At 43.7% G+C, this 18130-nt stretch overlaps 1 protein-coding gene across 2 annotated transcripts in view; it reads right to left on the bottom strand.

Annotated features, from left to right (window-relative positions):
• LOC132775158 (1-phosphatidylinositol 4,5-bisphosphate phosphodiesterase gamma-1-like) overlaps positions 1–18130 on the bottom strand; it is a 134978-nt gene that overhangs the window by 99260 nt on the left and 17588 nt on the right. The gene's annotated exons all lie outside the window — the stretch shown is intronic.

Raw genomic sequence — 18130 nt, 5'->3', positions numbered from 1 at the left:
GGATTATACTGGCAAAAAATCCGGGTTAAACAAGAGTTCAAGCAAAATGCACCAAAAACACACGGTTCAAAGATAAGGCCAAAACAAAACACTGTGAATGAAGCAAAGCCGTTGTCCAAAATCAGTCCAAGGCCGAAGAAATCCCAATTGTAGATAACTGAGTCCAAAAGCAACGTCATCGTCAGTAAACAATCCGTGGTCAACGAGAGGGGAAATCCGCACTTACGAAAGTTCAAGCCGGTCAGCACAGGAAGAATACAGCAACCTGCAGTTCCAGGACCCAAGTCCAACAAGAGAAGCGGCAGCAACAAAACCCAAGGCACGTAACCAACACTTTGCCTACTGCAAAGTTCCAAACTTTCAGTGCTTTCATTTATCCTACAACTCATCATCTGTTGATGAGCTGTCCTCTGTCCTTTCTTCATTGCTATCAGCTGTCTTACCCATTACAACTGAGAGCCAACACCCATCTCTCCAACTCTTCCACCTCCTGTCAAGACTTAAGTCTCCCCATGAATCCCTGGAATCTCCAGACTGCCAATCCCCAGAAAAACCCGCAAACATATCACTGGATGTGGGTTGCATGCACACATTCCTGACTTCTTGTACTTGAGTCCAATCTAATGGCTCTTCTTCATCCTCACTACTCCCAGACCCATTACTTCCAGTAAAGCCCATGAAATCCTCATCTTCAGTGGGAGCATTAAGCATGTCCCGGATCCTTTTCCTCTGACATTCTTCGTCAGAGTCTTGCTCACGAGTAATCAGTTTGACACCTCTACTCCCATCTCCCTCCTCCTCCTCCTCCTCGCACATTTCACTTTCTGAGAAACCTTCGAAAGAGGCTTCATCTGTGGGAGATATAAGTTTCTCCCGAATACGCTTCCTTTGTTGTTCTTCCTTAAGCACCTGAGCACCTCGTTTGCCTCCTCTACTACTCCTACTAGTAGTAGTAGTATCATTACTAGCAGACTCTACTACAACAAACCTACAGAACTTGACTTGTTTGTAACTTGGGGGCTGCCTGCATATACAATGTCATAGAACAACGATTTCCTTCATATATATGTGAAATTACAAAAACAAGGCACATTTTTGAGAATGCTTTTGAATATATGTATTTTCAAGTCACGGATGGTTGCATGAATACAAAATCCATGGATAAGGAGGGTCGACTCTCCTATGAATCAAAATAACATTTCAAAATATTTGAACAAGAGAAAAATAATGAATGGGTTTTCTTGTTTTCATAGTTTTACCAAACTTTTTTATTTAATCAATTTTTTAATTTATTTTGTTAAACTATTACAGGAGTATTACAGGGGAAACAAACAGGCACATGAAATCACTCTCAACAAAAGATTCCCCCCAGGCGCTGCCAAGCCATTGAATGCAAATCAAGGTGATCAGCTGAAACATTCACACCTAGCCCCAGCAAACAAAAGTCCTTTGTCCCACCCTGGTCATTCCACAGATATCTAAACCCATTTTTCCTAGTCCCAACAGACCTCACTACCTCTGAGGATGCTTGCTATAGATGCAGGCGAAACGTCAGGAGAAAAATTGCCTCCAGAACATGGCCATATAGCCCGGAAAAACCTACAACAACCCATATTACAGGAGTTTCAGCATAGTGACTAGTGTCTATTTGTTGTTGTATTTTTGTCTTTTATTGTTTATATGTTCGGTGGACTAATCAATAAACAGATCTATCTATCGTAGTTTGTATTTATTCTGCACAGAAAAAACACAGGTAACTTTTGGTGCAGAAAATGAAATATTCTGCACAGAAAACCAATTTTCTGCAAAGACAACCAGGGATTTCCACAAAGCCCCTGCCACGTTTTGGAATATTTGCATATATTTACATATTTATGTCTTGAGAGGTGTTTAAACTTTGTAGGTTTGTAAGGAGCTTGGGGGGTCACAGTCCTGGGAGAAAAGCAGGGTACAAATAATATAATAACAATGACAATGACAATAACCATAATAATAATAATAATAATAATCACCACCACCACCACCACCACCACCATCATCATCATCATCATCATCAAACCCCCACAAAAAATCTCTACCAATTCCAGGATTTTGTAGAACAGAATCATGACAGTTAATGTGGAATAATAATGCTTATAATTCCATAATGAAAATGAGCCCACAGTTTCAATAGCTCCAAATGCAAAGATATCTTGATGTTCTTTACGATGGGGAACGTTTCCAGTTTTACCTGCAATCTTCATATTCATCTCATTCATATATATATATATATATATATATACACACACACACACATATACATATACACAAACATATATACAAACATATACATACACACACAACAACAACAACAACAACAACAACATGTAAAAAGAAATGCCCATGGACTCCCCGAAGATATCCAAGAACATCAGGGCTGGATTTAGCCTTCCTGGAAAGACTTCTTTTTGCCATTATGACAAATGCTTGCTATTTTCATCCTCCTGGAATTGCTGTTTCCTTCCACTGGATTATTTTCCCATTTACCAAGTGTCCCATATTCAGTTTCCCCAATGTTCCCTTGGGATAGCTCTTAGTTCCTCCTAAAAATATGTTTCCCGTTGCTAATCCAATGGGGTGGGCAGATTGTGGCCCTTTATATGCTAAATATTTTGAAAATAAGTATATTGTAAATAAAGGTGCATTTATGCTGTGTTTTCACTTTCCCCATGACTTTTATAACAACCTGTATATATCATTAGACTGCAACTATAATTACTTTGAATATGTTTTAATGGTTTGTAATTTTTTTTAAAAAATACTGTTTATATTTAATCCTGTTTTAATGTTTGCAAATTTGTATACTTTCAATTATATGCTTATGCTTTTATGTTAATCCGCTCTGAGTCTCCTGCAGGTGAGATAAAGAGGGGTATACATATAACAACAACAACAACAACAACAACAACAACAATAATATAATAATAATAATAATACAAAGAATAACAGGAAAAATTCAGCTGTGATCAGGACCTCAAAATCAAACTGCGAAGGCTCTGGCATAAACCAGTCCAGGTGATCCCAGTGGTCATTGGTGCACTGGGTGCCATGCCAAAAGATCTCAGTCAATATTTGGAAACAATAAACATCGACAACATCACGATCTGTCAACTGCAAAAGGCCACCTAACTTGGATCTGCGCGCAAAATTCAAAAATGCATCACATAGTCCTAGACACTTGGGGAGTGTTCAACTTGTAATTTTGTGATACGAAATCCAGCATAGAGATCTCATTTCATAGAATCATAGAATCAAAGAATCAAAGAGCTGGAAGAGACCTCCTGGGCCATCCAGTCCAACCCCTTTCTGCCAAGAAGCAGGAATGTTGCATTCAAATCACCCCTGACAGATGGCCATCCAGCCTCTGTTTAAAAGCTTCCAAAGAAGGAGCCTCCACCACACTGTGACATACTGTGCTTGCTGTGACATACTGTGCTTTTGTGTCAATAATAATTCTCCAGAGGACAGCAGCAGAATTCAAAACAATCTTGACAGATTAGAAAGATGATTGGCCAAAACTAACAAAATGAAGTTCAACAGTGACAAATGCAAGATACTCCACTTTGGCAGAAAAAATGAAATGCAAAGATACAGAATGGGGGACAATGCCTGGCTTGAGAGCAGGACGTGTGAAAAAGATCTTGGAGTCCTCGTGGACAACAAGTTAAACATGAGCCAACAATGTGATGTGGCGGCAAAAAAAGCCAATGGGATTTTGGCCTGCATCAATAGGAGCATAGTGTCTAGATCTAAGGAAGTAATGCTCCCCATGCTCTATTCCGCTTTGGTTAGACCACACCTGGAATATTGTGTCCAGTTCTGGGCACCACAATTCAAGAGAGATATTGACAAGCTGGAATGTGCCCAGAGGAGGGCGACTAAAATGATCAAGGGTCTGGAGAACAAGCCCTATGAGGAGCGGCTTAAAGAGCTGTGCATGTTTAGCCTGAAGAAGAGAAGGCTGAGAGGGGATATGATAGCCATGTATAAATATGTGAGAGGAAGCCACAGGGAGGAGGGAGCAAGCTTGTTTTCTGCTTCTTTGGAGACTAGGACGCAATGGAACAATGGATTCAAACTACAAGAGAGGAGATTCCACCTGAACATGAGGAAGAACTTCCTGACTGTGAGACTTGTTCAGCAGTGGAACTCTCTGCCCCAGAGTGTGGTGGAGGCTCCTTCTTTGGAAGCTTTTAAACAGAGCCTGGATGGCCATCTGTCAGGGGTGATTTGAATGCAATATTCCTGCTTCTTGGCAGAATGGGATTGGACTGGATGGCCCAGGAGGATTCTATGATTCCATGAATAGTAGGAAATTAGCAAGAAGCTAATGCACTCGTGGATGCATCACAGCTGCCTGCCTAAGTCTTCCTAAATGTGCAAGCTTCTTTCATTACTTGACGTGATGGACTGCAGCTCCCATAACACCCAGACAACATTTGATAAGGCTTCCAGAGAACAAGAGATGAAGATTGGACCGGGAAAAGGAAGAGAGACATTCAGATGGGCTGATAAGATGAAAGAGAGGAAACAGACGGAGCGGGACAATGGAGAGATAGACAAGGGTGAGCCATTCCTTCCGGCCGATTTGGGAACGACCTTTGTGCGGATCGCTGATTTTTCTCCCTTGCTCTTTGGAAACAGGGAAACTGCCTTTAGAATCATAGAATCAAAGAGTTGGAAGAGACCTCCTGGGCCATCCAGTCCAACCCCGTTCTGCCAAGAAGCAGGAATATTGCATTCAAAGCACCCCTGACAGATGGCCATCCAGCCTCTGTTTAAAAGCTTCCAAAGAAGGAGCCTCCACCACACTCCGGGGCAGAGAGTTCCACTGCTGAACAGCTCTCACAATCAGGAAGTTCTTCCTCGTTTTCAGATGGAATCTCCTCTCTTGTAGTTTGAAGCCATGGCTCCATTGCGTCCTAGTCTCCAGGGAAGCAGAAAACAAGCTTGCTCCCTCCTCCCTGTGGCTTCCTCTCACATATTTATACCTGGCTATCATATCTCCTCTCAGCCTTCTCTTCTTCAGGCTAAACATGCCCAGCTCTTTAAGCCGCTCCTCATAGGACTTGTTCTCCAATCATTGATCATTTTAGTCGCCCTCCTCTGGACACATTCCAGCTTGTCAATATCTCTCTTCAATTGTGGTGCTCAGAATTGGTCACAATATTCCAGGTGTGGTCTAACCAAAGCAGAATAGAGCATGGGGAGCATGACTTCCCTAGATCTAGACACTAGGCTCCGATTGATGCAGGCCAAAATCCCATTGGCTTTTTTTTGCCGCCACATCACATTGTTGGCTCATGTTTAACTTGTTGTCCACGAGGACTCCAAGATCTTTTTTCACACGTCCTGCTCTCGAGCCAGGCATTGTCCCCCATTCTGTATCTTTGCATTTTGTTTTTCCTGCCAAAGTGGAGTCTCTTGCATTTGTCCCTGTTGAACTTCATTTTGTTAGTTTTGGCCATTAATCTCTCTAATCTGTCAAGATCGTTTTGAATCCTGCTCCTGTCCTCTGGAGTCTTGGCTATCCCTCCCATATGGTGACATATTAAGAGTGATCAGACACAAACACACTTGGCACACCAGCTTTGCCACATTTACCAAAATTGTGTCAGGAGTCACACTAAAACGGATATCTAGCCAGCAGAAACGGATCGAGGTTCAGCCTTCAAGACTACTGGCAATGCAGGCCAGTTTACCAAACCTGCCTCTCGAATCCAGCATATTTCCTCTCCAGCCACATATCTAGACATGCTCGGCAACCCCAGACTATTCTGGGATAATTTTTGGGAAAACAGATGGAAGGCTGGATTAATCTGTAGGCAGCCGGAAGCGGGGTGGGGGGATAAAGAGGGGCAAGTTTCTATCCTTTCATCTGAATTAATAAGATTTATTTATTTATCGTGTCAGGAGCAAACCAAACAGCTGTATTGCATTTTTAACAAACAAATATACAAAACACAAAGTTTGCAAACTTGGTAGTTGATTCAATGTCCTTTGACCAGTATCTGGCCCCTTGGAGTGCCTCTGGTGTTGCCGCAAGGAAGTCCTCCATTGTGCATGTAGAAGGGCTCGGGTTGCATTGCAGTAGGTGGTCAGTGGTTTGCTCTTCTCCACACTCGCATGTCGTGGACTCCACTTTGTGATGGGTCTGGGAGTGATGGGGATGGGGATGACGCACTGGATTGGACTAAGGTACAAGAGTTTCAAGATGTATGTACTCAGCCAACGTCTAGTGACACGTTTGTGGGGTTTTCTGGTGATGGGGATTGGCAATCGGGAGATACTTCTGAGTCTTGGGGAGATCTAAATCTTGACAAAAGGTGGAGGAGTTGGAGGGATGGGCGTCGGGGTTCAGGTGTGAAGTCAATGACAACTGTAAGAGATGAAGGTGGGGTGGAAGTCAGCTCATCATCGGATGGTGAGGTGTAAGATAAAAGTAGGCACTGAAATGGGGAATATTTGCAGAAGGCAAAGTGTTGGTTTCGTGCCTTGGGGTTTGTCACTGCCGTTTTTGTGTTGGGTTTGGGTCCTGGATCTGCAGGTTGCTGTTTCCGTTCATGTTACAACTCGGGTTGGATTCTCGTGAGTGTGGATTTCCCCTTCTTTGACTTTGGACCGATTTTGACTACAACGCTGCCTACGTGGTCTTTGGAACCTCGCAACTTCGGACTTGGCTTACTTCGACCTCGGACTTCGTTCGACTACGTCTTCTTCTTTGCGGCTCTTTGTTTGTTTGTCCTTTACTTGCTGTGTTACTTTGTGTGACTTTTGAAGCACTTCAGTTTAATCCGGATCTTTTCTCTGGATAATCCGGATTATTGCTTCAGTTTGCTTTTTGAACTGGAACTTGTTGCTACTTTTGAGTTTTGACCAGAGACACTGAAGTTCCTTTTACTTTGTGTGAATAAACTCTACTTTTGGGCATATTCTTGAGTCTGGCTCTTTAAGGCATCTGGCTTCTGACACATTATTATGTTTGTTTGTGTGTATATGTGGCATGCAATGAAATGTACTTTTTGGGGTTTTTTGGCTTTTTAATTCCCTTCTGCTGTGTTTTTCAGTGTTTTTATAAGTGATAGTCACTTGTTAGCCTGACAGGTGTGTTGCGTCCAAATTTGGTGTCAATTTGTCCAGTGGTTTTTGAGTTATGTGAATCCCACAAACGAACATTACATTTTTTATTTATATAGATGGATCTTGTTTTGCCTCAAAGCTCATGGACTAATCTTTGTTTTGGAACTTTACTTTGCTAGTTTTACTACTTTGCTTACTTATGTTCTTCAATAAACTGCTTGCCGATTTAACGAAGCTGGTGTGGTGTTTAAGGTCAACAGCATTCACTCTAAAAGTGTAGTGGTCCTTCACCATACTACAAATCCATCTTAGCATCCATTGCACAGGCAGCCCTTGCCTAGCACTATAAAGGTAAGAAACTGAATTGAAATCAGCTTTACACGAGGGAGCACGTGGTAGAAACAACAACACAAAAACCCCAAATTGATACCTTTGGCACCAGCCTGCCCAGTTTGCTCTCCCATTAGCCCGTCGTCCTGCCGCCTGCCCTCGCTTTTCCCCAACGTGGTTTGATCTCACCGGCTCAAATTGCAGCTTTTTACTTTGCAAATGCCCATTTTGACTTAAACCCAATGCCATTACACTGCCTCGGTGCCGACCGCAGAGCCGGGAGAGTCATTCGGGTGCGGTTTCTGGCGCTGCCGTCTAGACCAAGAGGCTGTTTATGTAGATATCATCCTTCTGCCGCAAGGCTAGGTCAGTGGGCACCCATCAGCCTCAAAGTCAACATTTCACAGAATATTAGAGTTAGAAGGGACCCCCAGAAGCCATCCAGTCCAGCCCCATTCTTCCACGTAGGGAGACACCATCTGAGCCCTCCCGACAGATGGCCATCCAGTTTCTTTTTAGGCTCTTGCTAGGGACAAAGTGTGGATGGTGCCACTCTTGAGCAATACATACATTGCAAACGTCCCAATGTTTACATGCTTGCCCACCAAAGTCAACATCAACACCGAAATACAACACCTTCTGAGCTCTGCGAGTGCAGCATTTTTCCGAATTAAGCAGAGAGTGTTTGAGGACCGGGACGTCCATAGGGAGACCAAGGTGCTTGTCTATAAAGCTATTGTCCTCCCAACCCTGCTCTATGCCTGCAAAACGTGGACTGTCCACAGACGTCACATGCAACTCCTGGAACGATTCCATCAGCGCTGCCTCCGGAAAATCCTGCAAATCTCTTGGGAAGACAAGTGGATAAACGTCAGCGTGCTGGAAGACGAAGCAAAGACCACTAGCATTGAAGCGATGGTCCTCCGCCATCAACTCCGCTGGGCTGGCCACGTTGTCCGGATGCCCGACCACCGTCTCCCAAAGCAGTTGCTCTACTTCAAACTCAAGAACGGAAAGCAGAATGTTGGTGGGCAGGAAAAGAGATTTAAAGATGGTCTCAAAGCCAACCTTTAAAACTCTGGCATAGACACTGAGAACTGGGAAGCCCTGACCCTTGAGCGTTCCAGCTGGAGATCAGCTGTGACCAGCAGTGCTGCAGAATTTGAAGAGGCACGAATGGAGGGTGAAAGAGAGAAATGTGCCAAGAGGAAGGCGCGTCAAGCCAACCCCGACCGGGACCGCCTTCCACCTGGAAACCGATGCCCTCACTGTGCAAGACGATGCAGGTCAAGAATAGGGCTCCACAGTCACCTACGAATCCACAAGAATACTGACCCTGGAAGACTATCCTACTCGTCCAACGAGGGATCACTTAAGTAAGTAAGGGACAAAGTGGGGACGGTGCTGCTCTTGAGCAAAACGAACATTGGGAGACACCTGTTCAACCCCACAACCGTTGTCTTGTGGGGTTCCTCAGGGCTCTGTATTGTCTCCCATGTTGTTCAACATCTACATGAAGCCGCTGGGGGAGATCATCCGGAGTTTTGGGGTACGATGTCATCTGTACACGGATGATGTCCAACTCTGTCACTCCTTTCCACCTGCTACTAAGGAGGCTGTTCAGGTCCTGAACCGGTGCTTGGCCGCTGTAACGGTCTGGATGAGGGCGAACAAATTGAAATTGAATCCAGACAAGACAGAGGCACTCCTGGTTAGTCGCAAGGCCGAACAGGGTATAGGGTTACAGCCTGTGTTAGACGGGGTCGCACTCCCCCTGAAGACGCAGGTTCGCAGCTTGGGTGTGACCCTGGACTCATCGCTGAGCCTGGAACCCCAGGTTTCAGCGGTGACCAGGGGAGCATTTGCACAATTAAAACTAGTGCGCCAGCTGCGCCCGTACCTTGGGAAGTCTGACTTGGCCACGGTAGTCCATGCTCTAGTCAAATCCTGTATAGACTACTGCAACGTTCTCTACGTGGGGTTGCCTCTGAAGACTGCTCGGAAGCTTCAAATGGTCCAACGATCGGCAGCCAGGATGTTAACAGGAGCGGCACTCAGGGAGCACACCACTCCTCTGTTGCGCCAGCTCCACTGGCTGCCAATTTGCTACCGGGCACAATTCAAAGTGCTGGCTTTAGCCTATAAAGCCCTAAACGGTTCTGGCCCGACCTACCTGTCTGAACGCGTCTCCTCCTATGAACCTGTTAGGACATTAAGATCATCTGGGGAGGCCCTGCTCTCGGTCCCGCCAGCTTCACAAGCACGCCTGGTGGGGACGAGAGACAGGGCCTTCTCAGTGGTGGCCCCTCGCCTGTGGAACGCCCTCCCGGCAGACATCAGATCGGCCCCCTCCTTACTGACATTCTGGAGGAAAGTGAAGACCTGGCTGTTTAAACAGGCATTTGACTAGCAGTGCAATTGATTGTTTAGCAGAACATGGATAACGATAATGGATAACGAGACTGGATTCTGATTCTAGTTATGAGATCTGATGGATTTGTTATATTGATGTATTGATATATTGTTGTATTGATGTTTACTGTTAATTCACTTGTTATGTGATTGCTTTTAAATACCCAATAACTTTGTACTTTGTATACTGAAACTGTTGCTGTTAACTGCTTCGAGTCGCCTAAGGGCTGAGCTGAGAGGAGCGGTATACAAATAAAATAAACAAACAATGCAAACGTCCCAATGTTTACATGCTTGCCCATATATGCTTGAGAACAACAATCCACAGCAACGCAAAGGCCAGCATGATTTTCTTTCTACAGATGTTTGGAAATTGGTGTGAAGGCTAAAGACCTTGTAAAACTTCAACTTCCAGGATCCCGTAACATTGAGTTATGGAAATTAAAGTAGTGTTACTGTCTGTAGTGTATATACATGCCTGCATGTCTCTACTCAGCATCCTGAAACTATAGCATAGATGCATCTCAGGACCATTGGGAGCACTATCCAGCATCCCTCCTCAATAACGATGTATATTCTCTAGCTGAGAATCATTTTTAATTGCTGTTTTAATTGTGATATTTTACTTGTATGTTGTTCGCATCTAATGGCTGCCTTTTGTAAGCCACCCTGAGTCCCTGGGTTGAGAAGGATGGGGTACAAATATTCGAGATAATAAAATAAATAATAATAATAATTTTGTGCATCTATGGTGCACTGCACTTTAGAATTAATGCAGTTTGATAGCATGTAGTCATGCCGGCCACATGACCTCAGAGGTGTCTATGGACAACACCGGCTATTTGGCTTAGAAATGGAGATGAGCACCAACCTCCAGAGTCGGACACGACTGGACTTAATGTCAGGGGAAAACCTTGACCTTTACCTTACAAATGACAGAAAAAGTGTGTGTGTGTGTATATATAATTATTATGTTTTCATCTATGTTGTAACCCATCTCAAGTCACAAATTGAGGCAGGAAATAAATAAGATTATTATTATTATTATTATTATTATTATTATTATTATTTATGATATGTTGTAACCCATCTCAAATCACAAATTGAGGCAGGAAATAAATAAGATTATTATTATTATTATTATTATTATTATTATTATTATTTTAGACATTTCATATATGTTGTAACCCATCTCAAATCACAAATTGAGGCAGGAAATAAATAAGATTATTATTATTATTATTATTATTATTATTTATGATATGTTGTAACCCATCTCAAATCACAAATTGAGGCAGGAAATAAATAAGATTATTATTATTATTATTATTATTATTATTATTATTATTATTTATGATATGTTGTAACCCATCTCAAATCACAAATTGAGGCAGGAAATAAATAAGATTATTATTATTATTATTATTATTATTATTATTATTATTATTATTATTTTAGACATTTCATATATGTTGTAACCCATCTCAAATCACAAATTGAGGCAGGAAATAAATAAGATTATTATTATTATTATTATTATTATTATTTCAGATATTTGTACCCCGCCCTTAGGGTGTCGTCCAGTTGGCAACAATTTGATGTCTCCAATGTACACATAATAAAATACATAATAAAATCCAATAATTATATACATTTAAATAATTAAATCACATCAATTAATTAAAATCTATTATTACTGTTGTTGTTGTTGTTGTTATCTGCCTTGGCATGGGATGATGGACGTTGCAGTTTTACAAAGTTTAGCCTGCTCTGCCAAAGAGTGCTCACACCTCAAAACTACAACTCCTAGCATTACAAAGCACTGAGCCGGGGGCAATTAAATATGTGAAATTACATTGATTGATTATCTAGTGTAAACACACCCAGGAAGAGCATAATAAGAGGAGATAGATTGACTTAAGGTGGTCTCAGCTGCGCTGGGTTTGCAAGACCTGAGCTGGACTCTTGAGTTTCTCATTCCTAAGGTCAGCGCATGTCCAAACTGACACAAAAGCAAATGTCAACACATTTGGAGAAAACAACCAGAGTGATGTGGCCTTGAGCTTATTGTCATGCGAGAGAAAAGGCAGGAAAGCCATCAGTTCCGGGGGATTGCAGATAGAATTCCATCTCCAGCTGGGCTGGACAGGCCGTAGTCGGGAAAGGGCAGGAAACCGAGTCAGAGCAGAGGCAAATGGGGAGGAAGCAGAGCTGCACAACGGCACACGGTGATTGCGCCAACGTGCCATTGAGCATGTCCATGGCTCTACGGCAAGCCTGGGCAAACTTGGGCCCTCCAGATGTTTTGGACTCCCAACTCTCACAATTGATGTTAGGAATCAAGTGCCAGTTAACACCGCCCAAACAGAGGGTGCCTCCAGGCAACAAATGCCAGGCTACCTCCACGCAGATACCCTCACTGATTGACTTTGCAGCTTCATGGCTACTCAATACTACTCAAGCTTGCTAATTGCAACGTGCACACCTGCTTCAAATAAATAAGTGTTTTTTCTCCCAACCTGGACATTATTCCACAGGGATATATATTCACCCCACTTGGTACCTCCATGCAGACGCCATCACTGATTGACTTTGCAGCTTCCTGGCTATTCAAGTTTGGTAATTGCAACATCCACACTTGCTTCAAACAGTCAAGGGTTCTTTCTCCCAACATGGACATTATTCCACAGGGATATATATTCACACTTGTTACCTCTATGCAGATGCCCTCAGTGATTGACTTTGCAGTGTCATGGCTACTCAAGCTTGCTAATTGGAATGTCCACACCTGCGTGAAATAAATAAGGGTTTTTTCTCCCAACCTGGATATTATTCCACAGGGATATATATTTACACTTGTTACCTCTATGCAGATGCCCTCAGTGATTGACTTTACAGCATCATGGCTACTCAAGCTTGCTAATCACAATGTCCACACTTGCTTCAAACAGACAAGGGTTCTTTCTCCCACCCTGGACATGATTCCACAGGGATATAAATTCACTCCACTTGGTACCTCCATGCAGACACCCTCACTGATTGACTTTGCAGCTTTATGGCTACTCAATGCTATTCAAGCTTGCTCATTGCAACTTCCACAGTTGCTTCAAACAGTCAAGGGTTCTTTCTCCCAACCTGGACATTGTTCCACAGGGATATATATTCACACTTGTTACCTCTATGCAGATACCCTCAGTGATTGACTTTGCAGCTTCATGGCTACTCAATGCTATTCAAGCTTGCTAGTTGGAACTTCCACACCTGCTTCAAGCCTGGGCAAACTTTGGCCCTCCTGATGTTTTGGACTCCCAACTCTCACAAATCATGCTAGGAATCAAGTGCCAGTTAACACCGCCCAAACAGAGGGTGCCTCCAGGCAACAAATGCCAGGCTACCTCCACGCAGATACCCTCACTGATTGACTTTGCAGTTTCATGGCTACTCAATGCTATTCAAGCTTGCTAATTGCAACTTCCACAGTTGCTTCCAACAGACAAGGGCTCATACTCCCATCCTGGACATTATTCCACAGGGATATATATTCACCCCACTTGGTACCTCCATGCAGACACCCTCACTGATTGACTTTGCAGCTTCATGGCTACTCAATGCTATTCAAGCTTGCTAGTTGGAACTTCCACACCTGCTTCAAGCCTGGGCAAACTTTGGCCCTCCTGATGTTTTGGACTCCCAACTCTCAGAAATCATGCTAGGAATCAAGTGACAGTTAACACCGCCCAAACAGAGGGTGCCTCCAGGCAACAAATGCCAGGCTACCTCCACGCAGATACCCTCACTGATTGACTTTGCAGTTTCATGGCTACTCAATGCTATTCAAGCTTGCTAATTGCAACTTCCACAGTTGCTTCCAACAGACAAGGGCTCATACTCCCATCCTGGACATTATTCCACAGGGATATATATTCACCCCACTTGGTACCTCCATGCAGACACCCTCACTGATTGACTTTGCAGCTTCATGGCTACTCAATGCTATTCAAGCTTGCTAGTTGGAACTTCCACACCTGCTTCAAGCCTGGGCAAACTTTGGCCCTCCTGATGTTTTGGACTCCCAACTCTCAGAAATCATGCTAGGAATCAAGTGCCAGTTAACACCGCCCAAACAGAGGGTGCCTCCAGGCAACAAATGCCAGGCTACCTCCACGCAGATACCCTCACTGATTGACTTTGCAGTTTCATGGCTACTCAATGCTATTCAAGCTTGCTAATTGCAACTTCCACAGTTGCTTCAAATAGTCAAGGGCTCATACTCCCATCCTGGACATTATTCCACAGGGATATATATTCACCCCACTTGTTACCTCCATGCAGATGCCCTCAATGATTGATTTTACAGCATCATGGCTACTCAATCTTGCTAATCACAATGTCCACACTTGCTTCAAACAGTCAAGGGTTCTTTCTCCCACCCTGGACATTATTCCACAGGGATATATATTCACCCCATTTGTTACCTCCATGCAGACACCCTCACTGATTGACTTTGCAGCTTCATGGCTACGCAATGCTACTTAAGCTTGCTAACTGCAACATCCACATCAAACAGATAAGGGTTCTTTCTCCCACCCTGGACATTATTCCACAGGGATATATATTCACCCCACTTGTTACCTCCATGCAGACACCCTTACTGATTGACTTTGCAGCTTCATGGCTACTCAATGCTAGTCAAGCTTGTTAACTGCAACATCCACATCAAACAAATAAGCTTGCTAGTTGGAACTTCCACACCTGCTTCAAAAAGTCAACGGTTCTTTCTCCCACCCTGGGCATTATTCCACAGGGATATATATTCACCCCACTTGTTACCTCTATGCAGAATCCCTCACTGATTGACTTTGCAGCTTCATGGCTACTCAATGCTATTCAAGCTTGCTAATTGCAACATCCATGTCAAACAGATAAGGGTTCTTTCTCCCACCCTGGACATTATTCCACAGGGATATATATTCACCTCACTTGTTACCTCCATGCAGACACCCTCACTGATTGACTTTGCAGCTTCATGGCTACTCAATGCTACTCAAGCTTGCTAATTGCAATGTCCACACTTGCTTCAAACAGTCAAGGGTTCTTTCTCCCACCCTGGACATTATTCCACAGGGATATATATTTAACCCACTTGTTACCTCCATGCAGACACCCTCACCGATTGACTTTGCAGCTTCATGGCTACTCAATGCGATTCAAGCTTGCTAACTGCAACATCCATGTCAAACAGATAAGGGTTCTTTCTCCCACCCTGGACATTATTCCACAGGGATATATATTCACCCCACTTGTTACCTCCATGCAGACACCCTCACTGATTGACTTTGCAGCTTCATGGCTACGCAATGCTATTCAAGCTTGCTAATTGCAACATCCATGTCAAACAGATAAGGGTTCTTTCTCCCACCCTGGACATTATTCCACAGGGATATATATTCACCCCACTTGTTACCTCCATACAGATGCCCTCAATGATTGACTTTACAGCATCATGGCTACTCAATCTTGCTAATCACAATGTCCACACTTGCTTCAAACAGTCAAGGGTTCTTTATTCCACCCTGGACATGATTCCACAGGGATATATATTCACCCCATTTGTTACATCCATACAGACACCATCACTGATTGACTTTGCAGCTTCATGGCTACTCAATGCTATTCAAGTTTGCTAATTGCAACTTCCACACTTGCTTCAAACAGACAAAGGTTCTTTCTCCCACCCTGGACACTATTCCACATGAATATATATTCACCCCACTTGTTACCTCCATGAAGACACCCACACTGATTGACTTTACAGCATCATGGCTATACAAGCTTGCTAATCACAATGTCCACACTTGCTTCAAACAGTCAAGGGTTCTTTCTCCCACCCTGGACATTATTCCACAGGGATATATATTCACCCCACTTGTTACCTCTATGCAGATACCCTCACTGATTGACTTTGCAGTGTCGTGGCTACTCAATGCTACTCAAGCATGCTAATTGCAACGTCCACACGATTCAAACAGTCAAGGGTTCTTTCTCCCACCCTGGACATATATTCGCTTCACTTGTTACGTCTATGCATATACCCTCACTGATTGACTTTGCAGCTTCATGGTTACTCAATGCTACTCAAGCTTGCTAATTGCAACTTCCACACTTGCTTCAAACAGACAAGGGTTCTTTATTATTCCACAGACAGGCTGAGGTTAAGGGCTCCTAGGATGCCATAGCCAAAGTGGTGCCAAACAGCATTAATTCTCCAGTGTAGACGCACCCACGGAAAACAGAATCCCCTCCTTTCAACGCTTTGCCTGCATCTCCTGCAGCGAATGCCACCCAGCCGATCTCTGAATAGCCCAGTGTTCTCCAGTGTGCGCCCCAGTTCACAGCCCACGGGCTGCCAAAAGCCAAACAGTTTATTTATTTAGCCACAAAATAAAGTTGGTCTTTGTGCCGCATGCAAAGCGAGGGACTGCGTCTCAGGCAGCACAGAGCCAGCCAAGGGGCTCGGAGGGGCTGCGGACATGAAGACGGGGCTTGTTTGCCTGGCAAAGGGAAAGGGAGTGTGCAAACGAACCAACAACAACAACAACAATAATTAAAATAATACAGGTGTCCGAACAATGCTTGCCCAGACCGGTGCGTGCCACTCCGGGAGGGTGAAAGGCCGATTATCTGTGCAGAATACTGATCGCTTTGTGCAACCAGAAAGCAGAATGAAAATCCAATCATTCATTCGTTCAGAAGTACTATAATCATAGAATTAAAGAGTTGGAAGAGACCTCATGGGCCATCCAGTCCAACCCCATTCTGCCAAGAAGCAGGAATATTGCATTCAAAGCACCCCTGACAGATGGCCATCCAGCCTCTGTTTAAAAGCTTCCAAAGAAGGAGCCTCCACCACACTCCGGGGCAGAGAGTTCCACTGCTGAACGGCTCTCACAGTCAGGAAGTTCTTCCTAATGTTCAGATGGAATCTCCTCTCTTTGAAGCCATTGTTCCCTTGCGTCCTAGTCTCCAAGGAAGCAGAAAACAAGCTTGCTCCCTCCTCCCTGTGGCTTCCTCTCACATATTTATACATGCCTATCATATCTCCTCTCAGCCTTCTCTTCTTCAGGCTAAACATGCCCAGCTCCTTAAGCCGCTCCTCATAGGGCTTGTTCTCCAGACCCTTGATCATTTTAGTCGCTCTCCTCTGGACACATTCCAGCTTGTCAATATCTCTCTTGAATTGTGGTGCCCAGAATTGGACACAATATTCCAGATGTGGTCTAACCAAAGCGGAATAGAGCATGGGTAGCATGACTTCCCTAGATCTAGACACTAGGCTCCTATTGATGCAGGCCAAAATCCCATTGGCTTTTTTTGCCGCCACATCACATTGTTGGCTCATGTTTAACTTGTTGTCCACGAGGACTCCAAGATCTTTTTCACACGTACTGCTCTCGAGCCAGGCATTGTCCCCCATTCTGTATCTTTGCATTTCATTTTTCCTGCCAAAGTGGAGTATCTTGCATTTGTCTCTGTTGAACTTCATTTTGTTAGTTTTGGCCAATCATCTCTCTCATCTGTCAAGATGGTTTTGAATCCTGCTCCTGTCCTCTGGAGTATTGGCTCTCCCTCCCAATTTGGTGTCGTCTGCAAACTTGATGATCATTCAAAGTTCCATTACTACACCATGGAGATTTTTAATATTTCACACTTTCCAAAGGTTGTAACCACAAACACCCTTTCTATGATTTTCAGTTGTAAATCACACTCCAATCACTCTTTTACCACCTTTCCTCGCCTGATTATTACACATTAACACAGATTTTGGGGACAGATTCAAGGCATGTTGTCGGCGTGTTGGAAGCCCTGACAGCAATCAGGATTTGGGCCATTTTTGCAAAAAATAAAATAAAATAAATGGATACCTGGGAACTCAAGGGGGGAATTCAGAGCACCTGAAATGGGTTTGGATGTATCTACACTCTTGTTGCATCCCGGTTCAGGAAACAAGACCATAAGATTAAATCCACCACACTGGACTGTGGGGAAAAACAATCCTCTTTATTGATGAAAAATGGTTACAAAAGAAAGGTAAATGCAAAGTCAAAATGCCACAGTAGAAACACAGCAGTCAGAAAAACTCTGAACTTGAGCAAAATTCCAAAAGACACAATACAGAAACCAGGAACCTGTTAGCATCACTAACTGTACTTGAAAACTAGAAACCTCTGAAAATGCAGGCCATGGAACACAGGAAATCTGCCAAGATACT

The sequence above is a fragment of the Anolis sagrei genome, chromosome 4 (assembly GCF_037176765.1).
Source record: "Anolis sagrei isolate rAnoSag1 chromosome 4, rAnoSag1.mat, whole genome shotgun sequence".
Taxonomy (NCBI): Eukaryota; Metazoa; Chordata; class Lepidosauria; order Squamata; family Dactyloidae; genus Anolis; species Anolis sagrei.
The sequence above is the reverse complement of the archived record's forward strand: the minus strand, read 5'-3'. Positions and strand labels throughout refer to the sequence as shown.